The sequence below is a fragment of the Otolemur garnettii genome, unplaced genomic scaffold (assembly GCF_000181295.1).
Source record: "Otolemur garnettii isolate 467f Iridium unplaced genomic scaffold, OtoGar3 scaffold00008, whole genome shotgun sequence".
Lineage (NCBI taxonomy): Eukaryota > Metazoa > Chordata > Mammalia > Primates > Galagidae > Otolemur > Otolemur garnettii.
In genome coordinates this window covers 6,262,578-6,268,083 of record NW_003852403.1, presented here as the reverse complement: position 1 = coordinate 6,268,083, position 5,506 = coordinate 6,262,578, and the positions used below count along the sequence as shown (strand labels likewise).

The 5,506-nt window shown below is 48.2% G+C and overlaps 1 protein-coding gene across 1 annotated transcript in view; it reads left to right on the top strand.

Annotated features, from left to right (window-relative positions):
• The window catches only part of ANXA11 (annexin A11), a 54,301-nt gene that overhangs the window by 741 nt on the left and 48,054 nt on the right, over nt 1–5,506 (top strand). The window lies entirely within an intron of this gene.

Genomic DNA, 5,506 nt, shown 5'->3' with positions numbered 1-5,506 from the left:
GAGGGATTCTTGGACTTGTATCTCCCCCTGGGCTCAGGGCCTGAAAGCTTATAAACCTGATCTGTTGGTTTAAAGGAGAGACGTGAAGATCCACATCTAGACACTTGGGAGGCAAAAAGTTAAGCCAGTCAGTGCCAGCTTAAGCTGGAACCGTCTGCCCAGAGCATTCCTGTCTCTGCTTCTCTAATCAGTGACCTCTCTGGGGAGGCTGGGTGTCTGGAGACAGACCCTGGTGTCTATGGTAGCCTGCCCCTCAGCTCCCTGTATCTCTGAAGTGGAGCTGTGGGTGTGAGCCCTTGCCCACCCTCCCTGTGTCCGTGGTAGCCTGCCCCTGAGCTCCCTGTACCTCTGAAGTGGAGCTGTGGGTGTGAGCCCTTGCCCACCCTCCCTGTGTCCGTGGTAGCCTGCCCCTCAGCTCCCTGTACCTCTGAAGTGGAGCTGTGGGTGTGAGCCCTTGCCCACCCTCCCTGTGTCCGTGGTAGCCTGCCCCTCAGCTCCCTGTATCTCTGAAGTGGAGCTGTGGGGGTGAGCCCTTGCCCACCCTCCCTGTGTCCGTGGTAGCCTGCCCCTCAGCTCCCTGTATCTCTGAAGTGGAGCTGTGGGTGTGAGCCCCTGCCCACCCTCCCTGTGATGCTCACCTTTGCCTGGCTCTCTGATGTCTCTTTATTCCTTTCTTGCTGCAGTCAATTGTTGGTGATTCCAGGAGGATTAGTGGGGTCTCTTCCCTCCAGGCATTGTCTGTGCCAAAGGTGTTCCTGACATGAGAGGCCAGGTGAAGTGCCAGGGCAGTTTGTTGGCCTAGTGTTGGGTACTCACCACCTTGGGCTTCTGCACACCTTCTTGATCTCTTTTCTGAATAGTCTCGGTCTTTTGCTTTCCTCATCTGTAAAATGGGGGAAGTAATAATGCCTACCTCACAGGCTTGTTGTAAGAATTCAGTGTGTTAAAAAATAATCGAGATATCTATATCTCTATCTCGACAACCACGTGGTGCTCAAGTACTGACCAGTTAGAACAGGTGGTGACCAGTGCACCATACTTGTGTGTCCTAGATGAGTGTCACCCAGATGAGGCATAAAATGGGTAAAGTGGGGTTGTTCATACAGTGAACAGATGTAAATGCCAATGAATATAATAGTAGCTGTTTCTCCCTTCACGCAGTGAAAGGTCAGGCAGAACTGAACCGCGGTCCTCCTGAACCATCCTCCTCCTGAGCTATCTTATCACAGGCTGCTCTGTCCTGGAATGGTCTTCTCCCCCCAGTTTACCAAGGTTTCAGCCTCCTTCCTGGGAGTCCTCCCGGGGCCTGCTCCCCCGCAGGAGGGACGTGGTGTACTCTGAGCTCAGTCACCCCTCCTCTCTCACTCCTCCAGCACTGACCCAGATTGCAGGACTCGCCTTGTGTAGTGTTTGCATGGCCACGTGGCTTATTTCTGCCCTTTTCTCTGTCTCTGTAGGGTGGAGGCTGTTTTTGACTCATCTCTTAGTCTCTTGAAGCACTTACTGGGCCTTGCCTGGTGTAGGTGCTCAGGAAGTGTTAGCTGAATGAAAGAGGCAGGCCAGGGAAGTGGTTTCTCTGTAGTTAGAGTATTGGACCTAGAAGGCTGGGTTTGAATAGGCAGAAAAAAGTGGGAGGGGTGAGATGGTAATGAATCCAGATTGGGAGGCCAGGTAGGAACCACATCTGATGCTTTTATGTAGCCAGGACAGGGTGATAGAAAGGGCCCATTCTAGATGGCTGTGTCTAGAAGGCCAGTGATGCTTGGTCACGTGGGTAGGGAAGATGGTGGATGGATTGGGATGACAGGAATGACAGAATAGCTTAGTGTAGGTTCTTCTTGGGAACTCAATGCAGAACAGAAAAAAGAAACCCCGGTGGGCAGAAGGCAAATGTGGAAACCAAATCCAAGTCAAGTGCTGGACCTTCAGAGGGCCCAGAACTCTCTCTGGCGCACCCTCTCTTTCATTCTGGATTCACCCCATTCTTTCTCTCTCTGCTGCCATCTTCCGCCTTAAGCCTGAAGCAGTTCTTGGCACTTGCTCCCGTGGGGAGCACACAGGAGAGAGGGTCTGTGTAGGTGTGATTCACAGGCACAAGCAAGGGGACAGACTCTACAGTTTTGTTTTTTTTTCCTTTACAGCATCCTGTGAGCCCACTGGAATATCAGGAATTTTGAGTGATACCTAGATAGGAGAGCTCTTAGGGTCATTGAAGAAACTGGGGTTTTCTTGGTGGCAATTTGCAATTTTAATAGTTGTTGAAATTCAGTGAAATTTTCTAGTAACCACTGAAACTATTCGCAGTTAGGCTTACTGACACTAACCCATGAAATAAAGTTCTGATAGTCACATGGTTGGTTGTTATTTGGCAGGATCCTAATAGTATAGCCTAAACCAGGTGTCCTTAAACTGCGGCCTGCCCAGGACATTTATCCGGCCCACCCGTGTTTTTGCTGCCACTGCCAGTCCTGCTTAGCAGCTGACTCGTCCTGGAGCCCACAGTCCAGCCCTCCAGTGGTCTGAGGGACAGTGAAGTGGCCCCCTGTTTAAAAAGTTTGAGGACCCCTGGACAGTGAGCTGAATGATAGCTGGCCTTGCCTATACTGATATAAAGAAGTAAATGGGGGGCATCTCGGGAGTTGGGGGACAGAGTTCCCATCTGTGGTAACCTGGGGCACGCCATTTAGCCACACAGGGCCCCAGTGTTCTGGATGGTAAGATGACTACCTCAAATGGAGAATCAGATGAGAAAATGTTTGCAAAGGGGCCTGGGGTCTGTTAGGGGTGGAGATGACATTGTTGATATTGTGGGTGTGTTATTGCAAGGAACCATGAAGCTGGGAGTGGAGCATGTGTTGGTGGAGGCTTGGCTCTGTGACTGCTTGATGTCTAATTTTCTGGTGGTTTATGCTCTGCCTTAGCAGAAAAGAAAGGAGGAAGTTGATGGGAAAATCAGGTACCCCCTCCCCCTAACACAGTGGTTCTCAACCTTCCTAATGCCTCCTAGTGCTGTGACCCTTTAATACAGTTTCTTGTGTTGTGGTGACCCCCAACCATAAAATTATTTTCATTGCTACTTCATAACTGTAATTTTGCTACTGTAATGAATCATAATGTAAATATCTAATATGCAGGATGTATTTTAATTGTTACAAAGGGGTCGTGACCCATAGTTGAGAACCGCTGCCCTAACACCTGGCAGGGGGAGGCTGGTTTGACGGACAGTAAGATGGGAGAGGAGAAACACAGGGGCTGCTGAGAAGGAGGCAAGGGAGCATATGGTGCAGTCAGCCTGGGCAGTGGCGTCTCTAGGGGAAGAGGTTGTGTATGAGTGGGGGTGATAGCAGATGTGAGCTTGCTATGGTCACTAAAAAGGTCATGGCTATTTTTAGGAAGTAGGTGAAAAGGCGTGTTTCCACTGAACTCTTCATTAGTGAGTACCCACACTTTGCCCAGCCCTGTGCTGTGTGAACAAAAGGAGAGCCACCTCCTTTCACCCTACCCTCGTTCCCCTGGATGTCCCTGAGACTTGGGACACTAGATGGGAACCAGGTTTAAAGGGTGGGGAAGATCATGGATTGGGCTTTGGACCTGTTACATTTGAGGTAACAAATAGGCTGATGGGTCTGGGGCTCAGAAGAGGTCTAGGTTAGACATTTTTGTCTAGCTTGTGTTCGTACTGAAAAGTCAAGGGCACGGTGCCCTTAAACCTATAAAGAGATCAGAACAAGATAGTCAGGAGGCATTCACAAAGCTAGGGCAGAGGTGTATCATAGAAGCCAGGTGAGTCCGCTTTAGTAGGACGGAGTGGTCAGCAGTGGCATTGCTGCCATTAGCTGTGGCTGTTTGGTGGGGTGATGGGAGCAGAAGCCAGATCGGAAAGCATGGGTGAGGAGTAGCAGGGGGTGAGGATGTGGGGCAGCAGGTATAGCTAGGCTTTGATATGCTGGCTTTGAAGGGGAGGAGAACTGTTTCCTCACCTACCCTCCTGCTTCTTTTCTACTCCAGAAGGTAGCATTTGGATAGTCTGCAGATGACATCCCTCCCCACCTCTCTCTGTGTGCACAGACACAGGCACCTGGAAATTTTCTTTCAGAAAATTGATGGGTTCATGCTGGACACCTTAAACTGCAACTTTAGTTTTTGACTATGTATCATACAGGGTAACTCTGGGTTAAAGTTATTCCAAGTCAACAGCAACTATGGAATGTTGTGTAGTTCAGAGTTATGATAATTTATTCATCTGTTCCCTTTTTGATGCATATCGAGATCATTAACTGATTTTATTGACTTAAAACAGTATTTTATAAGTAACCTGTAAGGACTTTGTTAAATGTATTTGTTTAGAAAGAGTTGACTTTTTTTTATTGTTGCAGTTTTTGGCCTGGACTGGGTTTGAACCCGCCACCTCCAGCATATGGGGCCAGTGCCCTACTTCTTTGAGCCACAAGCGCTACCCAACACTTGACATTTTTATGATACTTACTTTGTGGCCATGATCAATATTAATATTGATTTATGTGAACATGATCAATATTAAAATGTTTCATGTGCCTGAAAGTAGAAAATTTATAGCCAGGCACGGTGGCTCATGTCTGTAATCCTAGCACTCTGGAAGGTCAAGGTGGGTGGATTGCCTGAGCTGAGTTCAAGACCAACCTGAACCAGAGGGAGACCCTGTCTCTAGAAATAGCCAGGCATTGTGGTGGGTACCTGTAGTCCCAACTACTTGGGGGGCTGAGTTTAGGGGATCACTTGAACCCAAGAGTTTGAGGCTGCTGTGAGCTGTGAGGTCATAGCACTCTACCAAGGGCGACAAAATGAAACTCTGTCTCCAGAAAAAAAAAAAAAACAGAAAATTTATATTCTCCGTGGGACAAACTTTGATATATCTATTACTTTGAGCTTGCCCTTTATATCCTTGCTTACCCATCTGTCAGATTCTGAGAGGTGTATCAAAACCCTTCATATATATACGTGTTTTTAAGAGAGACTTGCTTTGTTACCCAGACTGGAGTGTAGTAATGTGGTCATAGTTGATAGTAGCCTCCAACTCCTAGGTTCAGGCAGTGCATCTGGCTCAGCTTCCTGAGTAGCTGGGACTACAATGTGCACCACCATGCCTGGCTAATTATAAAAATTTTTGGAAAGATAAGATCTCGCTGTGTTGTCCAGGCTGGCCTCAAACTGCTGGCCTCAAACCATCTCCTGCCTTGACCTCCCATAGTTCTGGGAGGTCAAGGGGATTGTAACTGTAACTGGGATTACAGTTGTGAGCCGCCACACCCTGCCAAATAAGTGCATTTTATAAGGCAAGTAAATGAAAGGCTCAGAAATTGAGAGGAAGGCATCAGTCAAAGGGCCTTCAAGCCATGCCCCTGTTAGTTTCTGCTTGGGCTCACAGGGAGTAATGTAATCCTGTATGACTTCTCATCTTATGACTGTCCTGATGGTCCCTAAGATAGCCACGTTTTTAGGAGAGATAAAATGAGATTTGTCTGCAGAC